This window comes from Callorhinchus milii, unplaced genomic scaffold (assembly GCF_018977255.1).
Source record: "Callorhinchus milii isolate IMCB2004 unplaced genomic scaffold, IMCB_Cmil_1.0 Scaffold20, whole genome shotgun sequence".
Taxonomy (NCBI): Eukaryota; Metazoa; Chordata; class Chondrichthyes; order Chimaeriformes; family Callorhinchidae; genus Callorhinchus; species Callorhinchus milii.
The window spans coordinates 823,927-848,258 of record NW_024704761.1 but is presented as its reverse complement, the minus strand read 5'-3'; the positions used below and the strand labels follow the sequence as shown (position 1 = coordinate 848,258).

General features: G+C 40.6%; 1 protein-coding gene across 2 annotated transcripts in view; it reads right to left on the bottom strand.

Annotated features, from left to right (window-relative positions):
- gas7b (growth arrest-specific 7b) overlaps window positions 1-24,332 on the bottom strand; it is a 98,408-nt gene that overhangs the window by 69,158 nt on the left and 4,918 nt on the right. Inside the window, exon 1 of one of the 2 annotated variants that reach the window (XM_042342439.1) lies at window positions 3,671-3,800. The exons of the other annotated variant lie outside the window; for it this stretch is intronic. The gene's annotated coding sequence lies outside the window, so the exon portion shown is untranslated. Of the gene's footprint in view, window positions 1-3,670; window positions 3,801-24,332 lie in introns of those variants that run through there. 2 annotated transcript variants of the gene reach the window in all.

The window sequence follows — 24,332 nt, the reverse complement described above, 5'->3', positions numbered from 1 at the left end:
CGGAGGCCAAGCCAAGGGGTGGAGATATTGAACAGGCAAGCGAGGGAACAAAGCAGAATGGGAAGCGTTTCATCTAAAAAGCACAATTTATTTCTCCTTGCCCTTCTCGACCCAATGCTATGCATTGTTTCCATTAGCCTTTGTCACTCGGGCAATCTCTATAGTCCTCTCTCTTATCTGCGACTTCTCAGGTTATGAAATATGGAGTTGCTAAGGGTGGCTGGTGACGCAGTCGATCGTGGCATTTAGAAAGGAATCACACAGGAATCGCACGTATGGAGGAAAGGGATTAGAAAAGGATTTTTGAGGAAAAAGCAGGAAATTGGGCCAAAGATATTTGGAGGAGTAAACACTGACACTAATACAACGGGTCAAATTCCCAATGTTATCTAAGGGATTAATGGCGAGGAGACTGGGAGAAATTCCCTTCTCTTTTCAACTGGTACCATGGGAAGAAGTTAGCGCTGGGTCATGGAAGATTTGTTCCCCATTCAGCCACCCTGTGCCATCATCAAGGTGTTCACTATTGTTGGATGCAGCACAAAGCTCCCACATTACCACTCCTCAGCACAGCGCCTCCTACCATTAGAATATGTTCTATCTCCCACACAGGGGTCCACTGACCTCTCCAGGGGGAAGATGAAACTATGGCAAAGTTAATTTAAATGCTTATAATCTGATTTTCAAACAAGGTCTCCTGACAAGTATATAGAAAATTTGTCATTTTGTGCATTCTTTGAATGAAAGGGCTGCATTATTGAGACTTTCCTCCTCCAGTCATTGATTATTCAAAAAAACGTAGCGAATAAATCAAATTACAAAGGGTACAGAATAGCACTGGCCAACGTCAGACAGCTCAGCTCGTCTGTGCGTGGGTTCAAATCCAGAGAGTAATGAGGCCTGCCTGGCGAGCACCATACGTTCAAAACGCCTGAAGGTATTTGTTGGCAATCAAGTTCAAAGCCATTTCATGCCTCAAAGTCTTCAAGAGAAATCTGTTGAAACTCTCAAACTCGAGCTCCCAGGGCGAGCAATACACATCGTAAGCTGTGCAACTGCTATCCCTTATCAGCCAGTCATCTGGGTTTGATAAGAGAAATTTACACAGGCACTTGCTACATAGAGCTCGGATCATCGTGCTTTGATAAGCCTGGAACTAATAAAAAAGTGTTCTCTCACTTATTGCACTGCAGTGTTACACATCTTTCACTAGTGCTGCTGCCATTAATCATCTGAAGGATTGAGAGATGGGAGAAACCTGCTTGAAAGCAGTGTGGGAGGACTGTTGCAAAAGATTGAAATCACAAGAGGAAACACACAAAGTTAGGCAGGTCATTAACTGTGCCCTAGATCGCTGTGGACAACAGTGGTTTAGCCAGCCATGTCTCCTTGGAGCCGGTTCTATTTCAAGAGAGATGCTCAGTTACATTTCTCCATTCACACACACACACGCATAAACACGCACGCACGTCTCTCACTTTATAGTAAATCTTGTGAAGCGCTTCGGAACACCTTCCCAATATAAAGACAGTATATCAAATGCAAGGATTAATAATAAAACTGCAATTTCAATAACTTGCGCATATAAAATGCACCTTAATGCACCTTACAAGTTGTTGACCATTCAATTCAACTCTTTGCCAAAAGCTTGAACTGTAACTGGTACATTTGATATAGCAGCTTAACATCAGCAGAGCAGTCTCAAAATAGTTCACAGGAATTTACCATAAAGTATAGTGATTGTATGTTTTGTAGGCAAACACTTGCATTACAATTTTCACAGCTCAAAGCACTCTGTAAGACAATCAGGATGGGAAAGAATGGAATGTTTCTAGATGCTGACCAGAGAAGTTTTAGGAGGGTTTGGAAGGTACGGAGAGGAGGCACGAGGTGAAGGGATTTGGGGAGAAGTTTCAGAAACATTGAATTATATATGGGCAAAATCATATTTTTTTAAAAAAGCATTTGAAATTACAAACAGTGAATTTACAGCTTATGCAGTTGAATTTAGCGCGTCAGCCTGGCTCAGTTGGTAGCACTCTCATCTCCGAGTCAGAAGGTTGTGGGTTCAAGCCCCTGTATAGTCTAAACTAACATTCCAGTTCAGTGCGGGTGTATGCGGTGCGTGTGGCAATGTTGGACGTCCCGTCCGTCACATGACATGTTAAACTGAGGTCCGGTTTTCCTGTCCAATTGGACGTTAAAAACGAAGAGCGAAGGGACTTACTCCTGGTGTCCTGGACAATAATCCCCAGATAAAATTGGCTGTTCACTTCATGGCTATTTGTGGGACATTGATGTGCGCAAATGGACCGTAAAGTCGTGTGACTGTGTGGGTTTTGTACCCCCACAGAATAGACAGTCATACACTTTAGGCATCTCGAAAAGGTTACACCAAATGCAGGGATTATATAGTAAATAATGCAATTTTGCAACACAAAGCTTGTAAATAAGTTATCAGTAGCAACACATACAGGAATAGTGCATTGCGCTGTAGGGTTGTTAGTTACATACAACAATTGGTTAGCTTATATAAGCACAATTGCAATGTAGTGACATGTAATACGAGACAAAATGTACTGGAAAGAGGAAGAATGAGGCAACAAATGGGCGTTTCACGGATTTGAACATCTGAAAGATCTCTAATGGATATTGTAATGGTATGTATTCAGCATCAGAGAAACCTCAGCAACATAAACGGGTTTTAACTCTGACCAGCTGAAGTCCAAAGTCTTATACTGCGTTGTAATGTAAAGCCTAAAGTATATCCTCTGATATCATGCTTTAGTGCACAAAATATCTCCAAGCGCTTCATACAATGAGTTACTTTGAAGCTTAGAGATTTATGCAAACAGATACAGAAGCTAACTCTGTGCCAACAACATTCCACAAACAGCAATGAGATGAATGACTAAATGCAACTGCTTTTGGTGAATTTGGACAAGGGAAGAACATTGGTCAGGAAAACGGGAAAGCTCCCTGCTTTTCATCCAAAGAGCTCCATGGCATCTTTTACTGTCCACCATCCAACATTACTAGAAGAGCAGACAGGAATTTGTTTTAACATCTAATCTGAAGGATGGCACCTCTGGCAGGGCTCTATTTTCTCACTACTACTCGGAAGCGTGAGTTAAGATTACGACCTGAACGCCTGTGTTTTTCTTTGGGGGGGGGGGGGGGGCCTAAACCACAAATTCTAACCTAGAGGTGAGAACGCCATCAACTGAGTCATTCTGATCAGTTCCACGAAAGGAAAAACAATGATTAAAATCACAAAAGTAGCAGTCGATTCAAACAAGGCTTCATCTCAAGCAGAACAAAATCAAATATCCTAACCATTTAGAATTTGCAATGGAACCAAGCATTCAAATCCTGCTGTTTAGTTAAGGATAAGCCTAATACTTGGAGTGCCCATTTCTCTTTCAACATCAGAAAATACTCTTTAAAGTATAGTTAAAAGAGACACAAGATCAAGATAAAAACACCAAAATGCCCAATCCCACAAAAATCAAAGTTCTGTAAATCCCCTTGTTAGTAATTAACTATTCCTACAGTTAATAACTGTCGAGGACTCACATTGCCAAGAAAAAACGGTTAAGTTAATGAAGCTTTACCAACATTGTTGAGAAGACTAAAATTCCAAGTGATCACAAATGTACAAAATAATAACCTCTTAATGTGAATGGAGCTCCAAGAAGTGACTGCAGCCCAGATGAAAAACGAGGAGTAAATGCGTGGATTGCAGAAGATTCTTAATCTGTGGGAGGGAGTGCTACACTCCCTACCTAACCAGTGAGTTAATCAGAACTGAAAGACTTTTTCATGCAAGGTTGAATCAAATGGGAGTCAGTAACCTTTTGGCTGAACTTACAAGTTCAAAATCCCCCCCCCTCGTCCTCACCCTCCCCTCGAGAGCAGCTTGTTCCATTAACAAGTGTTTAGAAAAAAAAGTCAAACAAAAAAAAAGCCCTCCTCCCAGTTTTTCCCCCCAGATGTGCAATTTCATAATTTGTTTTGCATCTGGTGTGAAATGCACAATGTCAATCACTGCAGCTTCAAGCAGATGACAATTACGCAATTTCGCTCAGCAACAATATGGGTTTTTGTCCCACTGCATTTCGACATCATGTTAATCACTCTGACCCCCTTTTAGATCTCTGGGTCTTAATGGGCAACTCTCTGTTAATGCTCGTACTATAGTCCGTAACTAGCTTCCAGCTGCTCTTCTGGGTTTCTCCTACAGTTAAACAGCAGGACAAGGAATTTCACTCAGCCCAACACGCTGTAGTACCAAGTACCCATTATCACGTCTAATAATGCAATTTCATTCCTATATCATTAATTGGATGGTGGCCACTAAAATTGTAGTTATTGCTGGATGCCTGGGATAGTCTGATACTTTTCTAGTTTGTAATCTCTCTCAGGCTCCATGAGGAACAACCCATTTGTTACAAGAAGGGCTTGAACTTCACAAGCGTTTCATTCTGCTTGTGGCATTCTATGGAATGTGACATTTCTGTGAAAGCCTTATTCATACACTTAGAAAGAATGAAGAAAGAACTTGCATTTTTAATCATGCCATGGTACACCAAAGCCTCCCACAAGTGTAGACCATTTTTCTGTAGGTAAACATGACAACCATTTGCACCAGCACAATCCCACCAACAGCTACAAAGTGAACTATTAATTTATCTGGACAATTGTCAGCCAGGACACCATAAGAAACTCCCTTCTCTTTTCAGACAGTGTGCTACGATCTTTAGCACTACCTGAACAGGCAGGCAAGACCTCAGCTTAACGTCTCATCCTAAGGACCTCACCTCTGACAGTGCACGACTTCCCCAGCACTGAAATGGAGTGCCAACCTCGACTGTGAGTAACTGCATACAGAACATATGTTGCATAATGTGCATGAACTCTCTGTATATAAACAAAACTTATTTTTAGACCTTTTTCGAGGTAGCTGGTGTTGCTGTCGTCCACCATCCAGGATCAGGTACAAAATCCAGACACAACAAGGTCTACACTGGCTATTCTTGTACTAATTGCATCAATGAAGACAAGTCAAGCTCTGCGAGCCGGGAACTCACAGCAGCCAAACAACAAACCATAACTAAGGACATGCCAAGAAGCTGCAGCTCAGCATCACACTCCATCCACCATTGTTCAGCCCTCGGAGTCACTACCCCATGTGAAGGATAGGCGCTACTGTATGTAAATCCAAGGCGAGTGCAGCCTTTTAGTTGCACGACTGACCTGTGGGGCATTTCCTTGTTATATTTGAGATTCCCAGAAATTCAGTTTCTCTTTTTTACACCTGCCATCAGATTCCTGGTCACTTTGACATAAACAACCGTCTAAATTGAAGCCACAACCCTTACTGTGGAGTCCTGTAGCTCAGCGGCTAGAGCACTTGCCTTGGAAGCGAGAGCACCTGGGTTCTATTCCCAGCAGAGTGAAACGTTGGACAGGTTTCCTTACTCCACATGGCTCTGTTTACCTGGCAGTAAGTAGGAACCCAGCTGTTAGTCAATTGCGGATCGCTTTCCTCACTGAAACCCTTACAGAGGAAGCAGGCAGGCAAAGAACACACCTCTGCCAGGGGGCCCACAGAACGGCTTGGGGGCATCACTTGATGTCGACTCTTCCTGAGGACCAAGACCTGAAACTACCAGTTGTTCCAATGCTGTAACAATTCCCTTCGAAAAGACAAGCTCCCAGCATATCTGTCAAATAGCGTTCTGCTTGTCATATGTCACGAATCTCAGCCATATTTAACACATTTATCATCAGTTCAGTTGAAAGGCAGGTTGGTTCCAGAAATTAACAAATGGATCAACGTACAATATAGCAGAGATGTTGTTCAATGCTTGCAAAAACATCAAGGTAATTTAATTTGAAAACAATTACATGCGACTGAAATTCAGAAAGGATGACAAGTTTATTGGTTACGAAGTAGGGGCTGCCAAGCTTGAAAGTCATTTATTTTGACTTTGCATATCGCAGAGTTATTGGTGCAATTAATCAAAACTTCGGAGATGGGAAAAGAAAGGGGAAAAGAAACTTATGTGCTGAATGTAAAAGTTACTCTGATTCAGAGCTGAAGGGATCCCTTGCATAAAAATGTTGTACATTGAAGAGAAAAACTGCATTGGAGTAGATGTGGTGAGTTATATTTTTTTTCTGGTCAGCCGGGTGTCATACACACAGAAACCCATCACCATGCTGAAGAGTCTCTAACTGGTGGGTCACACCTTGTTCACTTAATCCACAGAGGGTTTAAGAGCAGGTTGGCAAGAGCGAAGCATAAGGGGCTCCAGAGTGTTCATTGGGGTAACTGCTGGGGAGTAGAGACCTTTCTAAAGCTCTGGGGATGAGTAGAGAGGGAGCTGAGAAAAGCTGAGAAAAACAAACTGAGAAAAAAATGCCTGTGAACACCACCAGTGGGAAAGTGACCCCAATCCTGAACCTAAGTGGCATTGTTTTGTATGAAAAGGTCACGGGATTAAAGAGGTACGACAAGCTCCACCCCCATCCATTACTTTGACAAACACTTCATATCAATGAATGATGAACTACAGTCAAAACACTGAGCAAAGGGCAGGCTTCAATTTCAACCGTCTTTGCTCCCGATACTAGAGCAGAACGTTTGGGCTAAGACGGGGCTCAGCCACACGTACATATTCCACAGAGGAGCCCCCGTATAGCACTCCAACTGGGATTTGTTCAACAACAACTCCCAGATTATTGAATAAAACAGTACAATTTCAGTCAACTGCTGATTGGGGGAGGGTGGGTGTCCAATGGAGGTAAGTACTGAATGAGATAGAGAAAGTATCCCATAATATCTTCCACTATGTCTCCATAACAGGACAAGACGGCACAGATTCAGGGTTGTGAAGGGGAACTTTAGGGCAAGACAAGGAAGTATTTCTTTACAGACAGACAGCCACCGGCTCATCTTTATCTGAAACTTCCGTGATCTTGTGAAAGCTGGTGGAGGACAGACAGGCAGGCGCGCACATACACAGACACACCCCCACACACACACCCAGACATGGAGCAGAACCTGCCAAGAGATTTCGGCATGTTAAATCGTCACCTGTTTACTATTCTGGGTTTAATGATTACTATCAAGCCAAAACTAACATGGAGTATATGGATGGTTGAAAGCTCAAATGGAATGCTTCCTAGTTAATAAGTAATCAAGCCTTTGATAATGTTTAAAGAAATGCTTCACCATTTCATCCCAGTAATCCGCTGACCGAGAAAAGAAACAAAGACTGTATATAGAGTGATTTGGGCCACATTCACACCGGGTACTGGCAGGAAAATCAATGCCATCACTCGCTCTCTTTACACGGTGTAACACAGGGAGACTTGAACCAGGCACACAACATCAGACACAGCAAACAGCACTCTGATGGTACTAACTGCATTGCTGAGCAACAGCTAAAGCACAATTGTCTTCCTTCTCCTTCCTCAAATTTTTTTTCCCCCTGAAGGGGCTGTTGAGGTATTGCTCACTTGTGAGTACAGACTCTGAACCCGCCCTTGCTGAGGTTAATAACATAAGAAATGCTAGACGAGAAAAGATCAAGGTCCATCTCGTTCGCCTTCCACTTTCCTGACGGTTGCATGCACATATGTCCCAAACTCCCTATGTACTTATTTCCCATAATGTTATTTCCTGAAAGAAAACTATCTAATCTGTGTTTGAAAGAATCAACATTTCCTGCTTCAACCCTCTCCTTAGATTCCACAGGTTCACTATTCCCTCACTGAAATAGTGTTTGCATAGATTCATTCTGAATTTCCTCCTCTTCAATCGCAGGCCATGTCCTCCGGTTTTACTATTCTGGACAAGCTCGACAAATACGTCATTGAGACATTTCAAGAATATACTGTAATGTGTATTTTGTGGGCGAAACGCGGCAGCCAATTGACACAGCAGTGATGACACTACCCCACACATTTCACTAACTGTTGATTGAAAAAGTGCCACTTTAGAGTAAAATTTATCGTCAAAGTAACACGACTAAAATATTCCAGTCAGAAATTCAATCATTACCATTAGAGCATTGATGTGACTCAACTTTAAATGTGATGTTGAATTCATACTCCACAGAGTATGGAGCTACAACCTTCAGCGGGGCGGGCAGCCTGCAGCCAGGTACTGCACTATTTGAATATTTAAAAACATTTCAAAATGAATAATAATTGCACTTGATATAGCACCTCATCAAGTCATTAAAAAGCACCTCACAGGATTTATTGTAAAGTGTAGCATCTGTGTATTTGTAGGCAAATGCGACAACCAATTTGCACATGACAATGTCCCACAAACAGCTGTGAAGTGAATGATTGATTTATCTGGGGGATTGTTGGCCAGGACAACACTCAGCTCCCACTCCTTCCCATTCAGCTCCTGTTAACCAAGCAATCCTACAGTGATCCTAACTGGACAAGCAGCAGGAAGCTCGCCAATGGTAAACTATGTAGCTTTATCTGATTAAACTATAAACTCCAGCAATACCACAATGCGCAGTCTGGAATCTCCAAACCCTGCCAATTTCCAACCTACACCTAATACTTTCTGGGCTTAGGTGAGGAAGGTGTATCCTGCTGCAGAGAGAGAGAGAGAGTGCACACTCCATTCCAGGCTAAAGGAAATTTCCATACTTGCTGATGGAAGTCACAGTAGTTTGGTTTGGAGACACAACAAATGGAAATCTACAGCACAGAAGATGGCCTTTCAGCCTATTTATAAACACCTGTGGTTTACTCCTTAATAGCTTGACCATTGTAAATGTGTAGAGATAGGGCTGTGGGAGTGAATTTACAACTTGCTCTGAGAGCCAGTGAGGACCTGGGCTGAATGGCCTCCTTCTGCCTTGCAAATTTCTATGATTCTACGAACAGAAACTATCAGGCAGAAGGAGATCCTCATTCATTAAACAGTTGCCTTTAACAAAGATTATTTGAGGAGAGCTTAAAATTAATAAAACCAGCAAAATCAATTTTGTTGTCCTGTGAGATTGGCAGATGTTGTCATGTAAAGCGAAGTCTCAACCTCTCCATTTCTGCACACCGCATAATGAAACTCAATCAATGACAGCTTTAATGGTCAAATAACAGTTTATTCCCAGTTCTGGGTAAATCTCAAAACCAATTTCAAAGAAAGTCCTAGTAAATGCGATAAGCTTCTAAGTGATTCTGACGTGCCCATTTTCTCTCTGTTTTTGGTCCATTGCAGTCTCTCAGTCAAACTATAAATGATTACTCATGTCTAATGCAGCTGACTGAAAAGGATTGTGGTAATTATGCTTTGAGTAATGAGACGAGGTAAAACTGACTTGCTAAATCTTTCTCCAGATTTATTGTCCTGTATTAAAGAATTAATTTCTCTGTTGCTTCTATGAAACACACAATATGAATAAAATATAAAATTATATCTAGCCTTGAATGTAAAATTTAGAAATTACAAAGCAAATGTCATCAGAAGAGACTGAATTTATTCCTCTGCAGTTACAGCTCCACATCACATTAAGCAGCTAATGTCTAAAGGTATTGAATTAGTTTATCCCCATTTTACTTCTCGGTACCTGAGGTGAATTCTACACCACTATACAGATTAGTTTTAGATACATTGTGGTAATAATCCCTTCAAAATAAATAATAATAATTTGGTCACTCAATCCACAACTGTTTGTGGGACGCTGCTGTATGCAATTGGCTGCCGCATTTCACCTACAAAATATTCAGTCAATTCACTTTACAGTATATTCTGTGAAGCGCTTTGAAAAGTCTCGAAGACATGATAAGGCGCTATATCAAATGCGAGGATTATTATTATTAGACACTCAAGGATTACATTGCAATTTGTGTCCGTATTCTGCTCACTTTCTTTCTCCTCAATTGTTTAGTTATTCCCCAGCAGGTTAGAGTATCATGCTCAGTGTTGGAAGAATATCTCGGTAATCCTTACAATTCCACTCTGCGCTCTCAGGTGACATGTTGTAACATGACTGGACATCCAGCGGGATTATAATTTTACCAGATATAAATTTAGACAGCTCTTTTGGCAAGCAACATGAATATGTTTCAAAGCACAAAATGGTGAAAACTAAAAAGCCAATAAGGATCATAATGTAACTTACAATCGATCTGTTAACTCTTTCAAGAGATTCTCTTATTCCTTCCTTCGGATGTAATATTAAATCAAAGTCCCACCTGCCCACAAGTGTTCTGGAAGGCTACCCCGCGTGAAAGGTGCTGTATAAATGCACAATGTTGTGGTGGGTGTGAGAGGTTCCCACAATAATAATAATAATAATAATAATCCTTGCATTTGATATAGCGCTTTTCACGTCGGGAGGACGTCCCAAAGTGCTTCACAGAACACACTGTAAAGTGAATTGACTGTATATTTGTGGGCGAACGCGGCAGCCAATTGCGCACAGCAATGTCCCATAAACAGTCGTAGATTGAAAATGACCAATTTTTTTTATTATTGTTTTTGGTTTTGAAGTGATTATTATTAGGCGTGTGGAGTAAGGAAACTTGCCCAAGGTTTCGCCCTGTCTGGAATTAAGGAGTTGTCCCTCATCTTGACTAAAGTCTCCTTTGTCCAAGTTTATCCCTCCCAAAAACAAAACACATATAAAACTAGTCACTTAATTTCACTGCTGTTTGTGGGACGTCGCTGGCATACAGTACCTGCTACTTGTACCTGCACAACAATCACTGCATGGACTTTGAAAGTAATTCATGCCCACACCATCAAGTGTCTGCACATGCTCACTCCTGGCAAAAGTGCAGCCTGTGTGACAACCTGCAGCAGTCTAGATGTGCACATGTGTACTTGGCCTAGATACAATAATGTTCTTTATAACCAGCCTTTACAATGTGCTTCTTTCTCCCTTTTGAACTCAGCAGGCGACTGATGGATTACCATAAATCTTGGTGGAATCAGCACACCCAGTTTTTCACTGTAGATAAAAACGACAGGTCATGCAAATTATTCACATCTACTTAATGGAGCGTAACGGATTGAGTTTATGCCTCAGTAATCGTAACTGCAACAGAGGTTCATTCTATTTATAATTTACTGATCTTGATACACATTGTGAATGTGTGTGTCTTCGGAGTAGAGCAACAGGGGGAATACCTCCAGGCCAATAAGCAGCCACAAAGCAGAGTGACGGAACCCATACCGATGGACAGATTTTCTTGCTTTGATCGGAATTTCTCTCCCAACGCCGATAGACGTGCTCTGGGAGGTTAAATCAAGCATGAAATTACTATAAGTAAACTTGTGGTTTCTGCACCTGAAAGCGTTGCACAGTGCAGGATGTGAATGAAAGGAAAATCAGTAAGAATGGAACATGTAAGCTATTACCTCTGTGGAAGTTGCTGCAATACAATTGCGTTTGGTTGATTCATTGGGACAACACACTCAAAGTAAAATAAACTCAAGGGTCATTCCCCAAAGCTCTACATAAATCCTGTTACAGCCATTGTAAGGTTTCATCTTTCCAAGGACGTAACAATCTACCAGCTGGTTAATAAAAATCACTGATCAGGTGATAAAAATCTCTAGCTCTATTCACACTGGGAACCTCGTGCTTTGAGAGACTGTTCCACACTCACAGGAAACACGCTTTTACCTACAGAAAGCGATCCGCCAATCGACTAACAACCAGGTTCCCACTTACTGCTAGGTGAACAGAGGCGTGTGAAGTAAGGAAAATTGCCCAATGTTTTGCCCTGCCCAGTGATTGAATCCAGGTCCTCTCGCTAGTGAGGCGAGTGCTCTATACACTAAGCTACAGGACTCCACACTGTGAAAGACAAAGCAGTTGACAAAGTTATCAGAACTATAAATGTTTAACATTACTTCTCTCTAGAATACTTGCCTCCAGTTTTTACATTAACTGCATCTTAATAAAAGGTGCACAGTGATAAATCAGCCAAATATTAAATGTCCTTCCGGTGCAATGATTCAGACATTTTAAAGAGGCAGAGGACTGTGAAATTAAAACCAACATTAAAACCATAAAACTAACTAACCAAATAAACACGTAAACTTGTGCTTTACCACTTATAGAATTTATGTTCCTCTCCAAACATTCCCTCCTGCTCGCCTGAAGGCTTTTCCCCCCTTATGATAAGAGTGAAATCCATCAAAATAAGTCAGGTTTGTAATATAAAACTCAGTGATATAATATGATATTAATATAAGGTCACCTCTGCCTTCCCCCCGGCTCGGAGTCAGGATCCACTGCTGTTAAGCGCGCTGAGATGCTACCCTGTGTGGGGGTGCTATACATGTGCAAGTTGTTGTTGTTGGATCGCTTGCTCCAAAGGATTGCTTTTTTTGCCATATTAAGGCTCTTGAGGCTGGTGCAAGGGGGAAGTGAGAGAGAGAGCAACCAAGTGTAGATTGTCATCATGCCAGTTTAAGTTAAATATATTTTATTTGGGGGGTTGTTGTCCAGGACACCAGAAGAAACTCCCATCTCTTCTTAATTAGTGCCATGGAGTTTTTAATCTCCAGCTGAACAGACGATATCTTAGTTTACCGTCTTATCCATTAAATTTGAACCCAATGTCCCAGAGGTGAAAGGTCAGTGCGTTGACTCACTGCCAATCCACTCCTCCTCTTCCTGAACAGTTTATTAAAAACACATCTCCACTATTCCAGCGATAACTGCACAATGGTTTATAAAATAGTTTTTTTTTTAAATTCATAAAGCAACCATTTCAAGAGGTTTGGGGAAAAACAAAACAAGATTACAAACTGAAATCTCTAAAACTAAAAGTTTAGAAAATCCAGATATAGATTCGTTTGCGGAAAACTTAAAAAGAAGTGGTCTTGGCTTCAATGTAAGGACAACAAGAGTGAATAGAAATTGTAGGAGAAATATTTTTATTAAAAAATTTTAGTATGTGGAACACGCCATCAGTACAGATGGTGGAACAAGAAACGATAAAGAGCTTCAAGTATGGAACTTGACAAGTTCCTGAAAATTCAAAGGATTCAGGGATATTGGATGAAGAGATGTGTCAAAACAATCTTGTTGGAAATTGAATGGGAATCTAGAAGGTAGGACTAATGGGCTTCCCTACTCAAAACAGTTTCTACTGTATTTTACTTTCCTCCCCCAATGAACTCAAGGGGAATAGTGTTACGTGCTATGATGTACAGATCTCACAAGTATGCTCAACTAAATGAAGAAACTATTTGTATGAAAAACTTTTAATTTACAGCTATGCCTTTATCATAATAAATCCAGTTAAAGTAGAAACAATCCCCCCGATAAAATTTAATCAGAAGTGTTGACCTTCCACATCTCTTTTCTTTACACGTCATCAAAAGATAACTCGAGAATCGGATAAGTTCAAAACAAAGAAACCTATATATATACATATATATATATATGTGTGTGTACATATACACACGCACACGTGCACACACACACACATCAGCTAGTTATAAGATGTTGTGTGGCTTACAGGAAGTGAAGAAAAGCTGGCGTTGTGCACACATCATCTGCTCCTCATTACATGCAGCTATGAAAGTGGCCAAGTCACTGCTCACTAAGGCTGCACCGGCAAACTAATGCTTCACTCGACGACTGCAACTGAGGGATTTACACTAACTAGTTGCACTTACGTAGCACCTTTCATGTCAGAAAATACCTCATAGTGCTTCACAAAGTCAGAATGTGGGTGATGGGGGGGATGCGTAGGAGACAGATGATCGAGGGCACAGTCAAAGAGACAGGTTTTTTTTTAAGATGGGTTTTGAAATTGGACTGGAAGGGTACTGGCTGAAGGAATTTAGGAAGGGAATCCGGGGGCGAAGTGGCTGAAAGCTCACACACTGATGATGAGGTGGAGGAGGTGGAGCAGGAGTTATCAGAAGCAGAGGGCGTGTGACAATAGGAGATCACTGAGGGAGTTCCAGTTCCTGTCTGTGGGGAAGGGAGGGAGAAGCAGCGCCAAACACTATTCCACACTGCGTTGTCGAAGGGCACAATTGATCGATCAATAGATGGATGGAGGGGGCAAAAGAGAAAGTGAGTCCCAGAGGTTAGACTCTAACCATTAGAGGCATAAAATCTGAAGGCTCAGCCACCAATAATCAACTGGACAATGCTGGGAATGCACATCCAGCCTCAGATTGCCGAGTGGAGGGGGCGAGCAAAGGTGGACAAGTGAGACAGAGGAGGAATGCTCATGGAAAGAATATGAATTTAGCGCAACACTTCTCTCTATCTTCTGTATTAATAAAACAATGTCTGTCTGTCTATCTATGCTTCAAAAAGGCTTTCAATAACTGATTGACATAGACATAGAGATATGATTTATACCTCATCAGAAAGGTCTTGTACTGGGAGTGACATGGGCATATTTGTCTTCAGGTATCTCCTGTCGTTCATGAGTTATGCCCTAAAATGTATTTCAGTTTTCCGTATTTCGCTGCAGTTACAACTGATGGCCGCGCCAGCTGACTGCGACACTGTGGCATCCTGCATCACAGGACACACACGTAGTCAAGTGGCAGTGGAAACAAAATAAATAACACAAACTGAAGCTAAGCTACGGCAAGAACAAAAATTACATTTTTAAAGTGCCTTTCACATCGGGAGGACGTCCCAGTGATTATAAATTGACATTTATATTTATTATTATAAAGCCTAAACAAAAGTCAAACCTTTCAAGGATAAGTAAAAATGCTGAACAAAAGGGAGGAGGCCCATTAAATGAAACTGAAAAACAAAGAACAGTGCGGCTGCACTTCAATGCTGAAAGGACTGCAACAGAGAGTCAAATTGAATTGCCCACTCAAAGAACAGCACGGCCAAAATGAGTCCTCTCACAGGAGTCCTCCCAGATAAGTATAGATAAAGATGAAATGGCTGTCTGTGTGTCTGTTTACATTCCATATTGAATCCTTTGATTGCAAAGTAGATGGAACAGGTATGGCTAGGCTAAAAAAAATTAAAAAATGCAAATAAAGGAGAAAGGAGTTTCCTGGTCAACTATCCCCCAACTAAAATTGGTCACTCACTCCATGGCGGTTTGTGGGACACTGCTTGTGCAAAATTGGCTGCTGTATTTTACCCACAAAATACAGTCAATCCTCTTCACAATATATCATGTGAACTGCTTTGAGATGTCTCGACAATGTGATAAGGCGCTATATGAAATATTATTATTATAAAGCTAACGCAATAGCCACTGAGATAGATAAGTGAGGTGGGATGGACCAAAATCATTGCACATGAGGTGGAAGGTTTACAAAGTATGATCAGTAGAGATGCACATTTCATGAACAAGTCCTTGGTCACAAAGTGTGTTGAGACAATCCAAACACATTATGCCACACCTTTGAGACCCGGGGAGTTTAAATTCCATCTGCTCGGGATTTACTCTGTTTATTTAGCATTACAGAGCATCTAGAATTTGGCACATTGTCTTCATTTTGAAGCACGTTTTCTGTAAGTTCTGTTTAAGAACTCTGAAATGCCACAGCAATAAATCTGGACGAGAGGGGAATTTCTCCCCCAGGATGAGGTTAAAAAAAAAGTGATGTAGAATTTACAATTTATGACTTACATTTTTTTTTAAAAAATCTGACACAATTTCTGGTTTGAAACCTCTCATTTTACACTCCAGACACAAATGAAATCTGCTTTTCTCTCCCCTGTAGGTTCCTGATGATTTCACTGCTTTATTGGCCAATTTTGCTGGGGGTTGTTTTAATGAAACACACATTGAGGTTTTTATATATATATATTATATATATATACACGCACACAAAGTCGTTTACTTACACCCCCACCCCATCCTAATTTAATACCAGTCCCCCGCAGAAGAGCTCGCCAGTGATTTGCTAACATGCATGTCATGCCCAACAAACAAGGGGAATTGGATTATAATATGTCCCATCCTGTCCGCAGGGGGCCAGTGTACAAGGAAAACTGCAAATAGCTAATGGTAGGGTTGGCTTTTCCATGTTCCAGACAGAATCTTTCTTCAAGCTGCTCTGGACGGTTTTGGACTGAGCAGGAATCATCTGTATGACATTTACATGAAAGGCAATGCTCACCAATCCCTCATTACTACAACAAGATCAATATGTTCATGGTAATCTGAACGAGTCTTCAAAAAAAAAAGCCCCTGTATATTTTCAAGTGATTAAAAAGTGGTTTGTTGAGGCTGCTTTCAACCAAGTATCTGGGAGAACTAATTTAAAAGAAAAACTGTAACAGTATCAGACTTGTGGACCCAGACACACAAAACAGAAAAGCCAATCTAACGTTCATATTTCTCCTAAATTCCTATAAGGCAGGAGAACTCATCGTTTCCCCTTTCAACGTCCAAAAAGTCATTTCAACAACTCTGAAAAGTGGCACAATGTCACCGTGAAACCATACAGCCATTACCCACAGCGTGCTGAGCTGGTGTGTGATCACAAGGGGCTCCATCTAATACCCTGAATTGAGGAAGTACCTATGAAAAGGATAAGTGGGTTTGAGCAATAGATTGCAGAGATACCCAGCATCTTCAGGGCGAGATTCAGGCATGCGAGCACTAGCATTGCTGAGTTCACTACCTTTCGAGTATTGATATCATTTTATAACAAAGCCACTTTCTCCCAACGAGTTTCACAAGCTGATAGTGAAGTAGATACATGCAAGCAAGGCTTCTGTGGCAGTCTGGCTCTGGTGGTAACACTTTCACTACTGGGTTAGAAGGTTGTTTTGAAGTGATAAGGCACTATATCAAACACAAGGATTATTATTACCTGGGAGGGTCATTTCCTGTGACCTGTATTTTGCAGTACTAAATCATTGCACTAAACATTATAAGAGCAAAAGTAACTGACACGCATTGAACTCCCATCCAAGTTAATAAAATCATCCATCAACAACAACAATGAATTTAGTTTGGGGTTTCTAAATCCATTCTCTCGTTGTTAGAGATTTGCGGTGTAAAATTACCCATAATTTGGCAATATCACTCATGTGAAATAGATACCTCTTATTGTTAATCAGGACACTTTACTGTGCTGGTGGTTAAAGGAAACTCTGCATTTAAAGTTAACTTTGCTAGTAGCTGCCCCATCATTGTAGCCACTGTAAAACTAAACCTCCAGGCCCTCAGGCTTCTCCAGTAGAGTCACACTGACCATTTGCTTAAGTTCATATAGAACTCAAGATTGGCAATCAGAGGCCAGTGACATGTCTGCATCAATACAGTAGAAGGGAATAGAGGGTTATAAGAAACAGGTATTGGGGAATTCAGACAAGATATGGGGAATATGGACTAGTTGGACAAAATGGCCTGTTTTTATGCCGTACCACACTTTGTAATTCTATGTCAATATATAATACAACACAAGAACCACTTTACTTCAGTTTGAAAGCTGTAGTGTAACTGTCCCACTGTAGAGCAATAACCATTCTTGTTAACATACACCACAGAGGTGGAGGGGAAGAACATTGAATTTTAAATGTTGACTTTAAAATTATCTTCCAATAAAAAGAAACTGTACAAATAAAGTCAGTGACTTCTGCCCTCTGATCTTGGGTCTGAGGTAATGGGGAAGTGCCAATTCAGGAAGGTTGTGCAGCATGCTTTCAATAAGTCTGATGAATTGGCCTGCCTATTACTAAATGGGCTTTTAATGGAATAATGCAAATTAATTATGGATGTGACTGCTCTGGGTGTTTAGGAGGAAGCATCTGGCACTTGATAATGAAAATCCATTTCTGTGAAAATTTTAAAATAAGATGGCAGTTACCACACTGGTTCGGCAATTGCACGTGCGTAAAAGCAATTAGATTTTGCTTTTAATTGTTTGCAGACAAAATGTAAAATAACAATTAGCTTTCACTAACTTTGAATAGCAAACTGAAATAGATTATTCACTTGTGGGGAGCAGTTCCACCTGGCTCCTGATTTATTCTAATTATATAACAATTTCTCGAGCATCCAGAAATTTGACATATTCTACCTTACCTTTGAAGTCGTTTTGCCTGTAACTTTCTTTTGAGAACTAGAAAAAACAGACTTCAAAGTTGAGATTGAATTCAGCAATTTGCCAAATTCCTAACACTTTGAAATGCTACATAAATAGAGGGAATCTGGAACACGGGTGGAATTTCTCCCCAAATAGTTATCAAACACGAGAGTTAGAAGAACAAGACAGAAGCAAGCAAACTAGGTGGGCAGAAAGGGGAACAGGAGGGTGTTTGAGCAAACGTTAACTTTCTTCCCTCTGGTTTTGCCACTTCTATTGAGTTGTTTACCTCCTCAGATCAGGCTTGATCTCTTTGTTGGCATTTCCAACTGTTCGCCCACAAATATACAGTCAATTCACTTTACAGTGTGTTCTGTGAAGCGCTTTGGGACGTCCTCCCGACGTGAAAAGCGCTATATCAAATGCAAGGATTATTATTATTTTTATGATTATATTATTATTTCAGCTTTGGCCCACTCACCCTCATCACAACACACACAAGTAACATCATGTCTCTTCCATTCAGGTTGTGGCTACTGTTTTTTGTTGTTGTTCCGCTGTTTCCTTGCCAGTTTCTCCTCTGCTCCTCTCAAGAAACATTTTGGCTGCGATCTCTCTCTCCCCCCACAACCACCCCCCACCTCCTTTCCACTGGGGGAAGTGGGAGGGGGGGTGGGGTGTAATCTAGTCATACACTTCATTGCAGTACTGGGGGAAATGTTAAACCGAGGTTCTTATCGCTCTGAGCTACCCGCTTGATGATGCTATACAGACCAACAAATAAATGTGTGGGGACAGGATGCTGTTCCCTGCTCAGGGATATAAGGGTTACCAATGATGCTCACAATTATTTTTACATTTTAAAAAAAAATCAGCACACAATACTCTTGATATAAAATGTTATTTTTAAAGCCTATTGAAAAATCAGAGGGGACTTGTGTTTGTAATCCGTCTATCCCTGAACAAGCCACAATCAGTTATGCGAAATGGGAAAATCATAGCATTATGGACAATGCAGGACAAAGAGATAAAACTTGTCAGTAATACATTTATTGATAATTATACAGTCTATTAAAATAGCAAAATTCTCTAGAACATATCTCGTGTTAATGCTTTTTTTTGAGAAACATTCACGTGAGACATCCTAGAGGCAATATTTCCTTGCTGGTTTTATGTCAGTGATGAGTATTATTACAACATCCTGTGTTTTTAAAACAGCCTCCAGACATGGTCCAAAGTTAGGAATGATGTGTTTTGCAAGTGTACAATCATTCCAGGATTTATGTTTCGAAAGCGGAAAGCTCTCTCACGTGAGAAAATACAACCCAGAGGAACAGGACAAGCACTGACCATCCCAACAAAATGCAACAACAGATGCATCATCTGGGATCCTTTCATATCACCTCCCAAAAATCCAGCAGAGATTTTTTACAGATGTCTTTCACAGTAACCGCTCACAGAGAGTCTCCTGAGGTTGCGATACTGGATTGGAAACTGTTCAAATTTAAAAAGCAAGTTAAAGATTTAAGCATTTGTTCTAGGCCTTGGGACGTCCTCCCCACGTGAAAGGCGCTATACAAATGTAATTTTGTTGTTGTTTTTCCGATGTTTCATTTCATGCCTGCTTTCTGCTTGTCAGGTGTTGTTCCTCCACTGGGACAGATCCCAAACCATGGAGTTTGACACGTCACACAGAGTCTATGATTGTTGCCCTGATGTGTTATTAGATTATGATTCCACGCAAATTGCTAAGAATAGAAAAAAATCCCATTAGCAAGTTGTAGCAAAAAGTATGTCCCTTTTAGCGATTAGACTAAGTTAAATTTAAAAGACAGTGTTTCATTAGAAATGTATCTAACTGTTTAAAATGATGCATGAAAGAACTTGCATTTTTCTAGCACAAGCAATGCCTCAAAGTGCTTTAAAGGCCAAAATTCCATTTAATCTTAGCCAATAAAACCAGTTTATTCTAAATGTTAAGATGGCTCAGAATTGTGCAAAAAATTCTTAAACTCAATCTTAATTTGGAAGCCACTGCTTTTTAAGAATTGAAGGGAATAGACTTCCAAATGAAGGCACACAATGGTGGAAAGTTTGCCCGCCGATGGCAGGGTGGATTGGGCAGCGGGCATGAAGCAGACCAAAGTTGGTGGAGCAGATGGAGTGGATGGAAGTGTGGGAAGGCAGGAGATTACAAGGTGGCGCAAGGCTGTGGAGGCATCAAAGGCAAGGATGAGGATATTAAAGTCAATCCACTTTGGCAATTTAAGATACTCGTCATACGGTTAGTTTGAAATGCACAAACTGATCAATTGTAGATCCATTATCTGAAGTTACGGTTACTAATGTGCACAGGAGAATGTATGTATATGCAACATGTAATAATTGGAAACACATTGGAACACAAATGTAAGACAGGTCAGTCTATCACTCACCACTAAGTCAATTCTGAGGAGAGAACTTCAGACAGAAAGTTCCCATGGGCATCATTAAAATGTAATGTCCAATTACAATACAAAGAACTATTGTGAGATGAAAGTGACTCTTTTATAAAGTTATTTTGCTTTTATATTAGACAATTTAGAAGCTAAATGGAAAATGTGTTTGACTTACTGAACACAAATAACCAGTCAGCCTTAAAACCTTCTCGTTCCTCGACAGGATTGGTCTCCTCAAGAAGTCAGGCACTGTAAAAGCAGCTGCACTGGACAAGCCCTTGAATATTTCAGATGCCTGTGATTCCTGTATAAACCAGACTATTGAACCGTAAAAGTGGTATTTTAGAACTGCAGATCTCACCTAAAGATAACGGAAAACTAATTTTACAAAAGTCACCAAACGACTTGAAATCTGGACCAGTTGTTTGTACTGATAGTCCTGAGGATACCAGACAATGATAACTAGGTGGACAATGCATTGACTGTAGTCCCATTGACTATAGTCATGTCAACAAGACACTGAAAGTTGACAGGATCACTTGTGTTATCTTTGTTTTAAGCACCAGAGATTTCTTACAGAACTTCAAAGACAGACTAATACCTTCAGGTATGCACCCCGGTAACTTTCCAATTAAGGCCATTGTTTTTAAGAAAAAAAATACAGTCAAGGCAAACAGACACAAGACTTCAATCTCTGGATCTTATAATATTTGTCACAAAAACAATTAAAGGGGAGATTCCAAAACAATCCTTACACAGAGGAATGTGGAATTCTCTTCGTCGAGGCAGAGCACAAAAATTCCTTTTTTTTAAAAAAAGTAACAGATACATGATTTTAAAATGAGCATTATTGTATTAAAGGGATATGGGGAGCAAATGAGAGAGTAGGATTCCAATAGGTGGTTAATGTGGAGGACATCATCAGCACAGAGTGGATGAGTCCAATGACTAATATTGCTGGATTTTCATTTGAGCTCATGGTTAAAATGCGAGTTACAATATTTAACAAACATGCACTTATTTCTAAGACTGTTGCTGTAAATCAAGGGATGAACGTCCATACAATTTGGCATTATAGTAGTAAAACATGGGCTGACAAGCGACATGAAAGTGATATACAATCTCTCAACACTCATTACCCTAACATCATGCTGGATAATCCTGCTTTTTTTCAAAAAGAAACATAATTCAATTCATAATACTTTCAGACACATATTTGTCACTTGGTTCACACATCTGACAAATTACCATTATTCCAGCGGAATTGGTTTAACAACAAAGACACTTGACATCACCGTGAGTGATGGGAGCAGAAAACTTAGAAAGAAGCATTCACTCACAGACGGAACAATACAAATGCCTGGTGATGAGGCCAAAGACATGCGGAAACAAAGTTAATAATAATCCTTGCATTTGATATAACGCTTTTCACGTCTTTTCGACGTCTCAAAGCGCTTCACAGAATAGACTGTAAAGTGAATTGACTGTATATTTGTGGGCGAAACGCGGCAGCCAATTGCGCACAGCAGCGTCCACACAAACAGTCTTGGATTGAAAATGACCAATTTATTATTGTTTGTTTTCTTGAGGGATTATTATCAGGTGTGTGGAGTAAGGAAACTTGCCCAAGGTTTCGCCCTCTGCCTGGAATTGAATCCAGGTGTCTCACTTGCAAGGCGAGTGCTCCAACCATTGAGCTACAGGACTCCACAGTTAAAACACAGTTAAAAGTTAAAACAGAATGTAGGGAAACTGATCCGATTTGATCGAAACTGAGTCTAACTTCTCACACTCCCACGTTATCATAACATTGTGCTTCAGAAGCTAGTTACAATAATCTCTGGGATATGAAACAGATCTAAATGACCTTCTGAACCACAATGGTTATACACAGGCATTTCCTTTGCAAGAGCTGTCTTGTCACATGAAGTTTTAAAATTCATTTTCCTGTTAACATTACCAAATCAAGAGTATATCCACGAGGAAGGGAATCTGAATTCCTATCGTTCCACTCAGTCATATATAGGTTTGTACAGGATTTTCCAAGGATCCTACATTTGGAATAACATCAAAAGGCACACAAGAGCTATCAGTGATTCATGATTTAGGAAATTCTGAATAGAACTGTTCGCTTACAGTTTTAAAATGAGTCTGAAGTTGAGATTGAGGACACGTGCCATTGTTTTATTTACAAAAAATTTAAATAAAGCAAAATACACAGATTAAAGTAAATTTACATTTCTTGCAGAACCACAGCAATTTACAGTCCAAAAAGAAGCCATTTGCTACAAACACACACAGTCAGTACTCTTCACAGAAACATTGTGAAGCCATTTGAGATGTTTTGACATGATGGAGACCTTATAAAATGCAAGCATTATTATTCAGCCCACTGTGGCTGTGCTGGCTCGCTGAAACAGCTATCTGGTTAATCCTGTTCTCCTGCTTTTCCCCCATGTGGACTTTTGACATTTTTCCCTTGAATGAAGACTGGCAGGAAGAAGAGAGTTCCGCATGAAAACACCCACCCATCTCAGCACCCAATATCTCTACAGTTAGTTTAAGATGCCCAATGAAGTTACTGTCAGAGCCAAGTAGGGAAATGCACTGCCCATTGCAGCCTAATTGGAAATGAGACAGAAGTTGGGGCTGCACAGTAATTGGCCTCAGTTCCCTTGGGTTAGGTAGGAAAACAACCATTATTTGTCTTTCGTAATTTGGTGATACAATGTGAACAGACCTTCCCATTGACAATCAATGTATATTATATTGCAGTGAAACAAGGATTATGACTGTTCAGTCATCACATGATCAGGACACAAAAAGACAACTCAAACCACCCTTTACAACAGAACCAGTTGTTCCACAAAGCACAAGGACAGGGTATTAATAACAAATTTCATGCTTATCAATGTTATATTCTCAGTGAGTTGCTACAATAAAGGGGTGATTTTTGAAATGTAGAGTTGTCACACTTCACAATACCCATAACCTGCTGCCTCTTGGGAACACATGCCGCCTGATTCACTCCTGAGGCATAAATCTCAACAACTTGCACTTATATAGCACCCTCCATGCAGGGCAGCGTCTCAGAGCGCTTAACCGTGGCAGAGTCCGACTCCAAGCCGGGGGGAGGTCGACGTAAGCACAGTCGAAGAGAAAGGTTTTCAGGCGGGACTTGAAAGAGGATAGACAGGAATCAAGAGTTTTGGGGCATAGCGGCTGAAAGGGAAAACAGGCCATGGAGAGGCCATTCAGCCCATCGAGTCCTGTTCAACCAGTTCATTAGACCCTGGCAGATATTTTAATCCCAATGCTTGACTTTTTCTTCTAAGATTGCAAGATTGGGTTGGATGATGAAGGCACTTCGGCCCATCTGTTGTCATCCCTCCTGAACACCGACCCTATCTTCCATCACAGCATCAAGCGGTTTTATTTCAAATGAGTACCAATATCCTGACCTCAACCATCCTTCCTGGCAATCTGTTCCAGGCTGTAATTGCCCTCTGAGTAAAGAAAAACTTCCTTGTGTCTGTCTCAAAATTGTCTTTGGAAACTATAAATCTGAGTTGTCTTGTTCTCCTGTCGCGGTGCATCCTAAAGTATTGTTCTGTAGGCCTCAAAGGCTGAGTGGAGCCAGTAGCATTTGGATCAATATAGGAATGCCTCTTATTATACGGAGCGCAGGAAACAGGTTTAGGTAGCTTGAGCCATCTGATCTAGTAAAATGCATTCAGTGTTTGAAGAATTATTTTCCCAGAGAAGAACGACTGAATGGATTGTATTGGGATCACACAGCTCAGAAGTGTTTTTATTTAGAAGAAAAAAATACACTTAACGCACATAATAATAATCCT